The following is a 16,180-nucleotide window of genomic DNA, read 5'->3' as shown; positions in this document are numbered from 1 at the left end:
TAACTTTGGGGAGAAAAAGGCTATTTATTGGCTGCATGAATGTTATCATGGGCAGTTGTCCGCTCAACTGTAAATATTTTCATTACCCTATTTATTTTGTTAATGAGATGTACATCGCCTTGATTCTATTTATTTGCTATTGTTTTAATGAGATGTTTTTCCCCTTGATTCTATTTATTGCTATTGTTCTTGTCTGTCTGTCTCCCCCGATTAGACTGTAAGCCTGTCAATGGGCAGGGACTGTCTCTATCTGTTACCAATTTGTACATTCCAAGTGCTTAATGCAGTGCTCTGCACATAGTAAGCACTCAATAACTACTACTGAATGAATGAATGAAAGGAGCGGAGTGTGTGAGCTGGGCTGAGAAGGAGAGAAGGGAGGTGAATAGGAGGGGGCCAGGTGACGGAGAGCTTTGAAGCCAATAGTGAGGAATTTTTGCTTGATACGAAGGTAACCACTGGAGATTTTTGAGGAGGGGAATGACATGCCCAGAACATTTCTGTAGAAAGATAATCCAGGCAGCAGAGTGAAGTGTAGACTGAAGTGGGGAGAGACAGGAGAATGGGAGATCAGAAAGGATGCTGATGCAGTAATCCAGTTAGGATATGATGAGTGATTGTACTTACATGGTAGCGGTTTGGATGGAGAGGAAGGGGCGGATTTTGGCAATGTTAAGAAGGTGAGACTGGCAGGTTTTTCATTCATTCATTCAATAGTATTTATTGAGCACTTACTATGTGCAGAGCACTGTACTAAGCACTTGGAATGTACAATTCGGCAACAGATAGAGAGAATCCCTGCCCATTGATGGGCTTACAGTCTAATCGGGGGAGATAGACAAAAACAATAGCAATAAATAGAATCAAGGGGATGGACATCTCATTACAAAATAAATAGGGTAATAAAAATATATACAAATGAGCAGACGAGCACAGTGCTGAGGGAAGGGGAAGGGAGAGGGGGAGGGGCAGAGGGAAAGGGGGGGAAAAGGGGGCTTAGCTGAGGGGAGGTGAAGGGGGGGCAGAGAGGCAGCAGAGGGAGCAGAGGGAATAGAGGAAGCTTAGTCTGGGAAGGCCTCTTAGAGGAGTTGAGCTCTCAGTAGGACTTTGAAGAGGGGAAGAGAGTTAGTTTGGTGGAGACGAGGAGGGAGGGCATTCCAGGACTGCAGGAGGACGTGGGCCAGGGGTCGACGGTGGGATAGGCGAGAACGGGGGACGGTAAGGAGGTGGGCGGCAGAGGAGCGGAGCAGAGTGTGCAGGGTGGGCAGTAAAAAGAGAGAAGGGAGGAGAGGTAGGAGGGGGCAAGGTGATGGAGAGCCTTGAAGCCTAGAGTGAGAAATTTCTGTTTCGTGCAGAGGTTGATAGGCAACCACTGGAGGTTTTTAAGAAGGGGAGTGACATGCCCAGAGCGTTTCTGCAGGAAGATGAGCTGGGCAGTGGAATGGAGGATTGGATATGTGCAGTTAATGAAGAAGTCCATTAGATTAGGCATTGGGGGGATCGTTGGCAATCTTGGAGAGTGCAGTCTCAGTGTAGTGAAGAGGTGAAGAGGCTTGAAATGAGGGTGACAAGAAGGAGCTCAAAGAAGAGGAAATGAAGGCAGCAGGTGTGTACAACTTGTTCAAAGAGTGTGCACAAGAATGTGACTGACCTAGGAGATGGGTCATACCTGGAAGGTGTATAGGGTCAAAAAAAGTTTTTTGGGTTTTTTTTTTTAGTATGTGGTTGACCTAAGCATTTTTGAAGGTAGTGGGCAAGAAACCATCACAGCGAGCAGTTGAAGATGGATGTCGGAGGGAAGAAGATTAGATATGTGTTTCAGGATGGGCTAGAGGCCCAAGTATATTTTGAAAGTTGATGGAAGAAGCACAGTCTAGTGGATAGAGCATAGGTTTGGAAGTCAGCAGGACTTGGGTTCTCATCCCAGTTCTGCCACATATCTGCTGTGTGACTTTCATTCATTCTTTCAATCATATTTATTGAGAGCTTACTCTGTGCAGAGCACCATACTAAGCTCTTGGGAGAGTACGACATAACCATAAACAGACACATTACCTGCCCACAGCTAGTGTACGGTTTGGAGGGAGAACAGGAATTAATATAAATAAATAATTACAAATATTCATTCATTCAATCACATTTATTGAGCATTTACTGTGTGCAGAACATGGTACTAAGTGCTTGGAAAAAACATAAGGTTGGTATTTGTTAAGTGCTTACTATATGCAGAGCACTGTTCTAAGCGCTGGGGTAGATACAGGGAAATCAGGTTGTCCCACATGAGGCTCACAATCTTCATCCCCTTTTTATAGATGAGAGAACTGAAGCACAGAGAAGTGAAGTGACTTGCCCAGTCACACCGCTGACAAGTGGCAGAGCCAGGATTTTAACCCATGACCTCTGACTCCCAAGCCCGGGCTCTTTTCCACTGAGTCACGCTGCTTCCCTAAGCACATAAGTGCTTGTGGTGCTGGGATGGGGGCGATGAATAAAGTGAGCAAGTCAGGATGACTCTTCTGTGCCTCGGTTTCCTCATTTGTGATTGAGATGTGAGCCTCCCTCCCCCACTAGACTGTAAGGTCCTTGTGGGCAAGGAATATGCCTGTTATATTGTTGTGTTGTACTCTTCCAAGTGCTTAATACAGTGCCCTGCGCATAGTAAGTGCTCAATAAAGTGATTGATTGGTGAACCTCACGTGGGACATGGACTGTCCAACCTGATCAATTGTTGCAGTGCCAGGCTTAACAAATGCCATTTAAAAAAAAAAAGTGGGTGGTCTCTGAGTGATGGCTGGAAAAGATGAGGGAGATGGAGAGACTTTGAGACCCCCAACCTGAATGTTTCTGTTTTACTTAGAAAGGTCATCAGAGCTAGACAGAGGGTTCTAAGAGAACTGGGGTTTTCAGGAGGAAGCTAAGAGTCTGGAATAGTTGTGTGGGCAATGGGCACAGGAGTCGGTAAGGGAGGAGAAGGAATCAGCAGAAGAAAGAGCAGAGCTAAATTTGAAGTGGCTAAAGTCGGCCTGGTATTTGGAAATCCACCAGAAACAATTGGTTCTTGAAAACTGCATCAAGTTGGAACCGATTTTCCCATAGGAACAATGTTTTAAATGGGTTATTTGTTTCTGAACCAAGCAAAGTCCGATATCCTATTTTTACCGAAAGTATCTAGAATTATGTAGTCAATCAATTATAGATGAGAAGTGTAGCTACATTAATGCATTTATATCAAGGAGAAGTTTCACAATGTAGGGACTGACTTTTAAAAAATAAATTGGATGTGTTCACCGACCCTGGTAACTCTATCTGGTAATTGGGAAACCACTTACCGGGCCTCTCCCACTTCCTTTAAACTTTACCATTCTTCCCCCACAGCTTGTGGCTTTTAAAATGTTTCCCCATTTTTCCCAACCTTCCCTCTTCCATCTCCCAACCCCCTTGGAGCCAGTGCTGTAAAGAAGGCCCAGTGTTTGGTTGAAACAAATGTGTCATAAAGCTGGAACAGTAAGGGTGTTTAACTGAGAGCAGGCAGAGTGAAAATATAGAAAATATTTCCCTTTATGCTTTGGTTATGCCTGAGAGCAGCATGATGAAATGGATAGAGCCCAGGCCTGGGAGTCAGAAGGTCATGGGTCTAATCCTGGCTCTGCCACTTGTCTACTGCGCGTGACCTTGGGCAAATCAATTGACTTCTCTGGGTCTCAATTACCTCATCTGTAAAATGGGTATTAAGACTGAGCCCCAGGTAGGTCAGGGACTGTGTCTAACCTGATTTGCTTGTATACACCCCAGCACTTAGTACAGTGCCTGGCACACAGTAGGTGCTTAACAAATACCACAATTATTATTATTTCTGAGTGACCTTGGGCAAGTCTCCTCACACATCTGTTTCTTAGTTTCCTCTCTGTAAAATGGGGATTAAGACTGTGAGCCCAATGTGGGACAGGGATTCTGTCCAACCTGATTTGCTTGTATCCGTCCCTGCCTGGCCCCTGATAACTTAACAAATACCAAAATTATTATTATAATTTATACCTACAAATACCTCATTCAAAAGGCTTTAAATTCATATCACTCAGCCACATATATGCCAATTCGACACAGAGTGATTACAAGTCAAGTTTTTTCCAGTTTCACTAACTTAAAATAACCACACTATACAGTAATTCATTTAATCAGCGGTATTTATTAAGCACTTACTATGTGTTGAACATTATGCTAAATGCTTGGAAGAAAGCAGTACAGTAAAGTCGATTAAAAATGTTCACTGCCCTCAAGAATCTCACAGTCACAATATTAAAAAAATAGTTGGGGAGTTTTAAAAAAACTTTATGTGCTTTTAGAAAATTGCTGAAGTTTTTCATTTTAAATTTCTGCTAATATGGTAATGTTTTTAATAACAATTTCCAGGGATTTATTTTGGTTTGGTTTAGCTTTCCTGACTGAATATTAACTAAGCAGAGCAATGTTATTTAACATGGATTTGCACTATAGTAGATTTTAAAATCATCGGTTTGGCTAAAATACTTAGCAACTCTTCCCACACCTGGCAATTTCATACTGCTTATCTATTTCTCCCTATATATTAGCAATTGATGGAATTAATGATTAAATATGTGTTGAGTGACTAAAAGGGGATTGAGTATAGAAAAGTTTGTATATGGGGCCTCCTCTGAAATTGTTCTTTTAACAATTGGGTTTTCAGACATAGGGTGCATTTTTGGAAGTCTAAATAGTCTTTACAAAGAATTGAAAAAGCCATCCCAAGTACTAATATTCTATGGACTAATTTAGCAGTGGAGTGGCTCTGGGTAAATATTACAGTTAACTTGGGAAGATAGAAGCGAAAAGCTTCACTGGGCTCCAGTACTCCACAGAGGAGAATTGGCTGGAGTTTGTAGGATGAGGATTGGTGTGTTTGTGTCTGAGGGAAGCAGACTACCCATTGTCTTGGGATAATGAGGAATTGGGGGACAGTAGACTTCACGTGTGCTGGACCTTGAAATTCAGCATACTGCATCCAACAAAGTTTACCTGAATAAGCAGTCAGCCGGGAGTCCTCGGGGAAAGAGTGCCTGGAGCCATGAGAAGTTGCATCAGGGAGGAACCGGGAGTCATTAAGAAGCTGAAGGCCCAGTGATCAGGATCCTGCCTTGGAGAGAGGGGGAGACATTAACTCTGAGGATGGAATACCTTCTGCAGTGGATGAAAACAATAAAAGGTGCATTCCAATCAGTTGTAAGCTCCTCTAGACTGTAAGCTTGTTGTGGGCAGGTAATATGTTTGTTTATTGTTATATTGCACTCTCCCAAGGGATAGTACAGTGCTCTCAAACAGTAAGCGCTCAACAAATACGATTGAATTGAATGAATGGTATTTATTGAACCCTATGTTCAGGGCACTGTACTAAACATCTAGAAGAGTTCAGTACAGTAGAGTTAGTAGACATGTTCCCTGCCCACCACAAGCTTACAATCTAGAGGTGGGGACAGACAACAGTATAAATAAATCATTTATACTATATAATTTTCATATATGATACATCCTGACTATCTGCTATTTTACTGGGACTAGAGGCCCCCAACTTTGAAGATACTATGGTCCTTGTTCAGTAGTTCCAGCCTATTTATTAATAATAATAATAATAATAATGTTGGTATTTGTTAAGCACTTACTATGTGCAGAGCACTGTTCTAAGCACTGGGGTAGATACAGAGTAATCAGGTTGTCCCACATGAGGCTCACAGTCTTCATCCCCATTTTACAGATGAGGGAACTGAGGCCCAGAGAAGCAAAGTGACTTGCCCACAGTCACACAGCTGACAGGGGGCAGAGGCGGGATTCAAACCCCTGACCTCTGTCTCCCAAGCCCGGGCTCTTTCCACTGAGCCACGCTGCCTCTCTATTTAGGCAGCACAAAGGTCCCAGATTGGAATACTGAACGTGACTATGGATTTACTGAGGATAAAATCCTGTGTGTGTCCCGATTAGACTGTAAGCCTGTCAATGGGCAGGGACTGTCTCTATCTGTTGCCAATTTGTACATTCCAAGCGCTTAGTACAGTGCTCTGCACATAGTAAGTGTTCAATAAATACTATTGAATGAATGAATGTGTGTATACAAACACATGTCTGCACACCTTGGGTTTATCTTCAAGGTGGAGTTCACAAGGCCAAGTGTATGTGAAACCCCCCACAGCACTGTGTCTGACAGCTATGTTTTGCTGTACTTTCCCAAGCACTTAGTTCAGTGCTCTGCAAAGAGTAAGTGCCCAATAAATACTATTGATGATGATAATGAACCATAAATTATATTAATGTCTGTCTCCCCTCTAGGCCTTAAGCTTGGTGTGGTCAGGGAATCTGTCTATCGAGTTTGCTGTATTATCCTCTCCCAAGCTCTTTGACCAGAGCTTTGCACATATGTGCTCAATAAATACCATTGATTGATGACTCTAGTAGCCTGAAACATAGTGTGGTTGCTCAATAGATACTATAAATACTGCTACTAGATAGTAGCAAGTAAACCCCACTCTGACCTCTCCTTCTGCCTGTGAATTTGATGTCTGGGAATTACTCCTTGGCTTAATTCTTCAGGCTCGTGCCACCAGTTGTTTTCTGGAACTCAAATAACTTCTCAGGACAAATGGAACTACAAGCCTGCTGGGTTTCTTTACTTATTTAAAGTCATTCTACTTGCACGATACATAGCAAATGACTGGGATTTTTCAAAGGTGGTTTGAGACTTTATAAAAAAGAATGATGCTCGGATAATCCAGCACTCCTGCCAGCTGCCCTTTTCCCAGAATAGAAAGGAACCACCTTTCAACTGGCTTGGAAACTGGGGATTCTGGTTAATCCAGATGAATCAGAATGGGTAAACTGGCAGCATCCGAAAGTTTTACTGAGCTTTATATTTCAGCTTTTAAAAAGAAAATCAGGCGTATTCCTTTTTTGTGAAGATTGTAATATAAGCTGAGTTTGAAAATCCAACCATAATATTCCCTTTAATAGGCAGTGTTATAATAATTAAAGAGCCATTCTAGTGTACATCAAGAAAATTGTGTAGCTGAATCATGCCATCATCTGACTAGTTCTGATAACCATCATCGTGATCTTGGTCCCTCTCTAAATTCAGCATATCTGGAGGTCCCAAAATAGGCTTTCCTTTATAATTCTTCCTTACCTAGAAGTGATTTGATGGAGAGGAATGGTGCTACGTGACAAACTACATATTGTGCTGAGAGGAGTACAAATAAAGCTTTGTTCATTGGACAATTCAGTGAGGTCATCTTGAGACTACCACAATTTTCAGGCAGAAATCCCGCCTTGCAGTTACTTTTTTGGTAGGAAAAGATTCAGGATTTAATTTGTACTGGGAGAGTAGATAGGAAATAGAAAATCCATTAATAACAATGATGGGAATTATTAAGCACTTACTATGTACCGAATTCCATGCCAAGCGTAGTGATAGCTCTAGGAAAATCAGATCGGACACAGTACCTGCCTCATACTGCGGTTCCACCATCTGAGTGGGTGAACATATATTTTATCTTCATTTTACAAAGAAGGTACAGAGAAGTTAAATGACTTGTTCACGTTCCCACAGCCGGCAAATGGTGGAGTTTGGGCCAGAACCCAAACCTCCTGACTGTCAGTTTTATGTTCTTTCCTCTAAGCCACTCTACCTCTCATCCAAGACCTTGCTCATTGCCAAGTGAAATAGGATGCTAGAGATCAGAGAGTTTGGACATACTTTATGGGTCTCAAAGTAGTTCAGTCATATTTATTGAGCACTTACTGTGTACAGAGCACTGTACTAAGTCATTGCTAGCCTCAAAGGTGCAGATCAAGTAGATGTATTGAGCTCTTTCTGTGTGCAGAGCACAGTGCTAAGCTCTTGGAAGAATATGATGTAAGAGAATTGGTAGACCCAGATAGCCCCAATCCTCTTCCCCAGGTCCTATGACAGATCTCTGAAACCTGGGCCCTGAGTTCCCCAATATGTGATGCCTTTAGGAACCCCGATCTGGATGTACATTGTCATTATCATGGATGAACTGCAGTAAAAGGGGAAGTGGGAAAAGGGAGACGGTTGGCTGACACAGTGCCAAAAATTGTGCTATGGGAGCCATGTTGGACTGGAAATAGAGATGCTTCTGCTTCTCAGTCATGGTTCTGTACAAGCAGAAGGTCCTAGGCTCTCCTGCAGGCACTGAAATGCTGACACTTGTCCCAGAGTTCTCTTGAGCTCTTCTCTTACATCCTGGGGCAGCCATCCTACTTACTGCTAAGCTGCATGGCCTAGTGGGAAGAGGACAGACTTGAGAGTCAGACAATGCGTTCTAATTCCAGCTCCGTCACTCGTCTGCTGGGTGACCTTGGGAAAGTCACTTAACTTCTCTATACTTGTTACCTCATCTGTAAAATGGGGATTAAGACCATGAGCCGCAAGTGGGATAGGGACTGTGTCCAACCTGATTACCTTGTATCTTACCCAGTGCTTAGAACACTGCACATAGTAAGCGCTTAACAAATACCTTAATTATTATTATTGTTACTGCTAAGAAAAACTCCAGTTTCTTTGTGAAGCATTCAAAGCGAAAGTACTGGATGTGTTTTTTGAAGGGCAGCTTGACTAATTGATCTTTTCTTTTGGTAGATGACCGAATCACCACAGTAGAGTCTGAGGGACTGGTTGCCTGTGGGAAGAAAAGATGGCAATGATTAACCGGTAAGTAACTTGTTTCTTTTCCTCCTGAATGGAAACCTCCAAGATTAAGCAGTAGAAAATAGCAAAACACTCTTTTGTAAATCTACATACATGTTGAAATTGGTGAGAAATGTGTCATTCCTTCTTGCGTGTTTATCTCAGTAGGGTATGCTACTGTAATTAGAACTTATCAGCTCAGTGGGTTTTGCTGAAATATTTAATTGAAAGAGTTTCTTTCAAAGAGGATTTGTTTTTCAAGGTCAGACTTTTAATTAAACTTTTAATGGACCTCTCAGCTTCAAATGTTCTTGGGCACAGTAGAGTTTACAGTGTTCCTCATCTTTGACTCAACTTGTTTGGGTTCAGTTGACTTGCTTAAAAAGACTTTGTGTCACTAGCGACTTGGCTCTCAGGCTCGGAAATAGGAGTGATTGATTGTATTTTCATTAGGATCTGCAGAAATGGTTGTCTTGTCTGATGCTGTGGAGTGGTCTCCGACCCATAGCGACTCCATGGACACATCTCTCCCAGAGCGTCCCGCTTCCGTCTGCAATCATTCTGGTAGTGTATCCCTAACGTTTTCTTGGTCAAAATACGGAAGTGGTTTACCGTTGCCTTCTTCTGCGCAGTCGACTCGAGTCTCCGCCCTCGACTTTCTCCCATGCCGTCGCTGCCCAGCACAGGTGAGTTTTGACTTGGAGCAGACTGCCTGCCAGTCGCTAGCCACTGCCCAAGCTAGGAACGGAATGCGTAGGCCTCTGCTTGACTCTCCTTCTCTTAGCCGAGACTGGTAGAGTACTGGAAACTCTCCGGATGCGATCTTGAGAGGAGGCAGAAATGATTACCCGCTCTCCAAACATGTCTCTGGCATTTTATCAGCTATTAGGGAGAAGGCCCAGGGAGGATCATTTCATATTTCCTGTTTAGAAAAGCAGTCTGAACTCAAGTGCCCTTATCCTCCTCTTCAGTACTGGTGGAAATACTTTGTTTTGATTGATAAAAGCGAGGCGTGGTTTTGGAATCAATATTTAATTTTCCAACAGAGATCTCATTTTTACCCAGGAGCCGGTCGGTGTATGTGCTCAAGGGAGATGAACCCATGGGCTAGGATTGAAGGCGATCTCTAAGGGATAGCAATAGTAGTATTCTTATTTATTATGTGTGTACAATACTGAGTGCCAGGAATGAGTACACAGATGGGAATTATAATGTTACTATCCTTTTTTGTACCTGAGTTACAGGAGTGACTGCGCTCCAGAAGGGACCTCTATGTCCAGTTGAATGTCTAAACTGGCCGATGTGTTCAGTGGTAGCCACTGAAAATGAAGTTCTTGGAGAGATGAGCAATTTGGACTTTGCAAGATCAACTCTAAAGGTCTGGTCTGTTACCCTCAAAATAAAACCCATTAATAGACAGCAGGTTTACTTTGGAAGGAAAATAAACATAGGACCAACTGGGTTGCAGAAAATCTCCAGGGAGGTCTAGGAAAATGAAAAAAAAAAAAAAGAGAGACCCAACTGTGGAGAACTGTGAGGAAGCCAGATGAACTTTTACACAAATGTACAAGACAGTAAGTCATTCATTCAGTAGTATTTATTGAACACTTACTATGTGCAGAGCACTGTACTAAGCACTTGGAATGTACAGTTCGGCAACAGAGACAATTTCTGCCCAATGACGGGCTCACAGTCCATGTATACCCGGGACTGTGCCCTATCTGATAACCTTCTGTCTACCCCAGTGCTTAGCATGGTGCTTGATGCACCATCAGTACTTAGTAAATGCCACAGTTAAAATTATTATTAATAATAATAATAATAATAATAAGGTTGGTAGTTGTTAATCACTCCCTATGTGCCTAGCACTGTTCTAAGCACTGGGGTAGATACAAGGTAATCAGGTTGTCCCACATAGGGCTCACAATCTTCATCCCCATTTTACAGATGAGGTAGCTGAGACACAGAGAAGTTAAGTGACTTGCCCAAGGTCACCCAGCTGACAAGTGGCAGAGCAGGGATTAGAACCCATTGGAGATGGCTTTTGAAGTCTGAGTAAACAATTTCCCTGGATTTTTGAGGAGGGGTAAATAGGTACCTGAGTGGTTGTTGAACTTTTTTACTGTCCATGTCATATGAGGCTTCTAATTTAAGATCAGTGTAGATTGCCTGCGAATTATCACATTAGGTGGTGTAGTTCTGTTTTAAAACAAATAGGTTGTTTTTATCCAATTTTGAATCTCTGAAAAATGATGTAATCTGCAATGGTAGACAAAAAGGCTACCCTCAGGGGTGGAGTAGAAAACATATCTCTCTAAATATTTCTAGCATCAACCTGTCTCACCCCTGACCCCTTTCCCACATCTGGTCTGGAACTACCCTGCACCCCTCCATCTGACAGACCAACTGCATCTCTCTTTCAACTTCAAAGCTCTACTAAGATCACACCTCCAAGAGGCCTTCACCAACAAGGCCTTCATTTCTCTCATTCACCCTCCCTTTCATATTGCCTGTGTACTGGGATCTGTACCCCTAAAAACTTAATATTCACCCCAGCCCTACAACACTTAAGTGCGTATCTCTATATGCTCCCATTCCCGCATAAATCATTTATTTTAATGTCTGTCACGCCCTCTAGATTGTGAACTCCTTAGGGATAGGGGACATGTCTACCAACTCTACTGTTTCATTCCTGTTCTAATAATAATAATGTTGGTATTTGTTAAGCGCTTACTATGTGCCGAGCACTGTTCTAAGCGCTGGGGTAGACATAGGGGAATCAGGTTGTCCCACGTGGGGCTCACAGTCTTAATCCCCATTTTACAGTTGAGGGAACTGAGGCACAGAGAGGTTAAGTGACTTGCCCACAGTCACACAGCCGACAAGTGGCAGAGCTGGGATTCGAACTCATGAGCCCTGACTGCAAAGCCCGTGCTCTTTCCACTGAGCCACGCTGCTGTTCTCTCTCAAAACCTCTAGTACAGTCCTCATCACACAGTTGATAATGAATAAAAGGTCTTATTTTGCCACTTTATAGTAATTATAGTATTTGTTAAGATCTTACTATATGCCAAGCACTGTTCTAAGGACTGGACTAGATACAAGGTAATCAGGTTAGGCACAGTCCCTGTCCCAAATGGGGCTCACAGTCTTAATCCTCGTTTTACAAATGAGGTAACAGGCACAGAGAAGTTAAGTGACTTGCCCAAGGTCACACAGAGGACAAGTGATAGAGCTGGGATTAGAACCCACGTCCTCTGACGCCCAAGCTCATGCCAACCTCTTGCTCTTGCCAAGTCACATGTGTCTGTCTGTACATGGAGTACTCCATGTTATTCTGGTCAGTGAGGTATAGGAATGACATTATAGGACTGGAAAAGGTGAAAGTGCAACCAAAATCTTCAGAGGTAATGGAGTAATTTCTCTATGAAGATAAATGAAAAGATTAGGACTAAAAGTTGAGAGGGGACATGAAGGGTGTGGATGGGGCAGGCACTAAATTAATTTTCACCAATTCCCACCCTGGCAAGATAAGGGACACCTACAGAAGCTTGGAAGTGGTACGTATATCCAAAAAGTACTTCTTTCCCTAGCAGGATTCCTTAGGAAGTTAATCAGGATGAACCTCTGAGTAGGTTCAAGAAGAGTTAGAGGCATTCATGGGTAAAGTGTCAACAGTAGGCTTGCCAGAAGGAAAGTTAGAGACGGTAAATGGAATATCCTTTTCCCTGTGGATAAGTATACAGGAGAAAAACCATTATGTGGTTTCTTCAAGCATCTTGTTGGCATTATTAAAGACAGAAGACTGTCATTTCTTAAGTTCTTTTGTTCTTTTATTCTAGAAATTCCATCCATGGTATTAGAAGCAGGGGTTCCGAACAGTGTTGTTGAAAGGATATGCCAGATTGCCCGTTCTGCTGGAGATGTTTTAAAACAGATGTATATTGTTTTTTTTTCTTTTTTTTAATTTCTCGACACTGAGCTGCCTGGACCAGGGACTCCTTGGTGGCCTTGGGGCTGGGGTTGCCTCCTCCCTGGCGTGTTTACCAAGGAGCGGAGTCAGTTTTGAGGAGTGGTACCAGCTTGAGGCTCCAGTACAGGGCCCAGGATGCAGTGTGCCAAGCGGTGGGTCTGTTCCAGGAGGTGGGTCTGTGCCAGGCGGCTAGTCAGCCACCAGCAGTGCTGCCCGCTCCTGCACAGTAGAGAGCCAGTCTGGTTTCTGAGAGACTTGGGGGCCACTCTAGTGTGGCGATGGGCAAAAAGTTGCCCCCCTGCCCTTTCAGCTGGCAGTACCCTGGCCTGGGGGGATCCGTGGAGTTCTCCTTCTCTACACGGTCTGTAGAGTGAGTTGGGGCTCACATCAGGTCTTTGTGGGCAGGAAACGTGTCTGTTAATAATGATGATGATGGTATTAAGCGCTTACTATGTGACAAGCACTGTTCTAAGCACTGAGTAGATTCAGGCTAATTAGGTTGGGCTCAGTTCCTGTCCTCTGTGGAGCTCACAATCTTCATCCCCATTTTACAGATGAGGTAACTGAGGAACAGAGAAATTAAGTGACTTGCTCAAGGTCACACAGCAGACAAGTGGCAGGGTCAGGATTAGAACCCCGCTCCGCCTGACTCCCAGGCCGGTGCTTTATCCACCAGGCCATGCTGTTTCTGTTGTATTGCTATATTGTACTCCCCTAAGTGCTTAGTACAGTGCTCTACACACAGTAAGTGCTCAATAAATTCAGTTGACTGACTGACAAATGCCTTGCCTTTGCCTTGCTCCTCACTATGGAATGGCCAGGCATGTAAAGGTGCCTTAACCATGCCCCCTTTCCAGGATATGTCATTTTTCTTTCTCCCCTAATTAGTCCTCCTCTTTTCAGTTAGAAAAGTTACTGCCTCTCTCACTAACTGCCTGCCTAACTGTCTCTTAACTCTGTTAAGCTAAATGGCTTGAAACAGGGACACAACTGTATGTAATGTGACTCAAGGGGGGAAAAAAAAGCCTTGGGTGTGGAATAGGTGATTATTCTGTGGATTTTTTGAATTTTGATGGGGCTCTGGTTTTCTTTTCCAATTTTGTCCTCTGCACTTGGCAGACGATTGAAGTTGATGTAACAATCTCATTCTCCAGAATTCTCAGTGAAGAAGGTTTGTCCTTTTCAAATCCCATGGTAGTCAGAAAAAAACAGAGCAGGCAGGGAAGGAGGGAGCAGGGATGGCAACTATAAATCATCTGGGGGATAATCAGGAGCGGGAACCATGGTATACAAAAGTACTGCATTCGTAAAACTGACATTTGGAAGATGGACTTGGGTATAGTTTCTAGAACTTGGACATTTTTGATTCAGTGACTTCTGGATTGCAACTTCTTTAATTGTCAGAGATTCTGAGGAGTGCCAAAGAACCCGAAGTGTACTGAGAATATTTTAGACTTGATTTTATATTTTAGATTACCAGAATAATTCACTTTGCTGTGCTTTCTCAGTTGGTTCTTGAATAAGAAATGTAATCCCTTTGTGCCTCAACTTCCTTAGCTGTAAAATGGGTAGGTAACATGTTTTTGTTATCTCTTACCAGTAGTCAAAACTACAGTTAAATAGCTTTGGGCTTTGATTTCTATTGAATGCTCCCCAAGCACCCAGTGCTGTTCTACCCAGGAGCAGATAATAAATGCAGTTGATGATGACAACTTTCTCTCAGTGTCCCGGAAAAATGCATTTAAGCTTTATCATTTGATCTCAGGCCACATAGGTTTCCTTTTCAAGTAGGCGGGATTGAGTGAGACATGAAGTTCTTTGTTGAAAACTGGCTTCCCTCTTTTCTTGATGCAACACCTAATTTACTAGAATAATTCATCTACTTTCTCCATTTGAAAGTCTGGGCATTTGGTAACAGTACTGACTCATTTTGCAACCCTTAAACATTCATTGTTCTTATTTTCTGAATGTGTTTGTATTGGATTGAACTCACTTGCAAGCATTAATCATTCCCTTTTCAAAGCTAGTGGATGACTGAGTTTGGGATCAATCAGTCATATTTATTGAGCACTTATTGTGTACAGAGGACCATACTAAGCACTTGGGGGAGTACAGTATAACAGAACCAATCCCTGCTCATAAAAACTTACAGTCTAGGATCAGAGTAGAATTAAATTTCTCCCCCTTTACGATAGTTCTGATGGGAAACTTTGAATACACAGCAGTTTGGTTCTTCCCTTCCCAAGATGCAGTTTAATGTGTTCCAACGTTTTGCTCTGAGAGCACTCATGCTAAGTGGAAAACGTCACCTAGTCTTTCCATCTCTGTCCAGATAGGAACTCTGACTACGGAGATTGGCCACTTCCTCTCCTGAAACCCTATTCCAGGTATATAGGAGTTTTAGGATAGCCTTACTACCTCACAGTCAGTCCATTTGTAGAAGCTTGTTGGTTTAAAAAAAGAGGAAAAAATGTTTGCCAGATTATTTTCTGGCCTGCTGCAAAACTGTACAGTTTTCAGCTGGGATGAGCCAAAACTCAGTCAATCAAGATCTTGTACTTAAAACCGTTGCCAGGGGTTGTGAGACCCAAGACAGGAGGTGAGTGTTGAGGGATTTCTGGGTCTCAAGCATTTCCAAGACAAGTAGGCGTAGTAAAATGTCCTCGTCTGTAGTTCCGATACTACAAATTCCAGAATATCTAGGACAAAAGAACTGGTTGTATGAAAACTGTATTTCTCAAACTGGATTCCCTGCTAGGGGAATAATAGTCAATATTACTTGACTTTAAAAATGAAGCGCTAATTTCATGTTGAAAGGGGTTTCAAAACTTCTTGTGCTCTAGCCCAAATCTTTTTTGTTATGGTATGTAAATGTTTACTATGTTCCAGGCTCCCTGCTAAGTGCTGGGATAGGTATAAGCTAATCAGGTTGGACATATTCCCTGTCCCGCACAGGGCTCACAGTCTTAATTCCCATTTTACAAATGAGGCCCAGAGAAGTTAAGTGATTTACCCAAGGTCACATGGCAGACAGGTGGCAAACAGAGATTAGAACCCAGGTCCTTCTGACTCCTATGCCCTGCTTTATTCACTAGGCCATGCTGCTTTTCATTTTATTGTTTAACTCTAAGCTCCCTCCTGTCTGTGACAGCTAAGTGGATGGGATTGAAAGAGCTCAATCTAGGAAGGATAAGTTTAATTGCTGATAGGGCAAGTATTGCTTCTGACCATAATCAGGCCACTTGATTTCTCAGTGCCTCAGTTTTCTCATCTACGTCCCCCTTAGACCTCCAGCTCAATGTGAAACAGGGACTTTGTCCTATCTGAATCTATTGTATCTACCCCAGTGACCTCCATGCTTAACACAGTGCTTGGCCCATAATAAGCACTTAAAAAAGCCAACATTGTTGTGTTTTTTTTTATGGGATTTGTTAAGCACTTACTATGTACCAGGCACTCTGCGAGGCACTGGAGTAGACACAAGATAATTGGGTTAG

The 16,180-nt window shown here is 42.8% G+C and overlaps 1 long non-coding RNA gene and 1 other non-coding gene across 4 annotated transcripts in view; one reads left to right on the top strand and one right to left on the bottom strand.

Moving 5' to 3' along the window:
* Positions 1-9,279, top strand: part of LOC103165889 — a 166,932-nt gene extending 157,653 nt beyond the window's left edge. For all 3 annotated transcript variants that reach the window (XR_005659874.1, XR_005659875.1, XR_005659873.1), the window contains 2 exons: positions 8,663-8,734; positions 9,164-9,279. This is a non-coding gene — a long non-coding RNA (uncharacterized LOC103165889). The remainder of the gene's footprint in view (positions 1-8,662; positions 8,735-9,163) is intronic.
* Positions 9,280-9,406: 127 nt separating this feature from the next.
* On the bottom strand, positions 9,407-9,544 carry LOC114810502. Its single transcript, XR_003758201.1, has one exon. It is a non-coding gene; the product is annotated as a small nucleolar RNA SNORA7 (small nucleolar RNA).
* Positions 9,545-16,180: the final 6,636 nt, after the last annotated feature.

The sequence above is a fragment of the Ornithorhynchus anatinus genome, chromosome 3, assembly GCF_004115215.2.
Source record: "Ornithorhynchus anatinus isolate Pmale09 chromosome 3, mOrnAna1.pri.v4, whole genome shotgun sequence".
Lineage (NCBI taxonomy): Eukaryota > Metazoa > Chordata > Mammalia > Monotremata > Ornithorhynchidae > Ornithorhynchus > Ornithorhynchus anatinus.
This window is presented reverse-complemented; position numbering and strand designations above follow the sequence as displayed.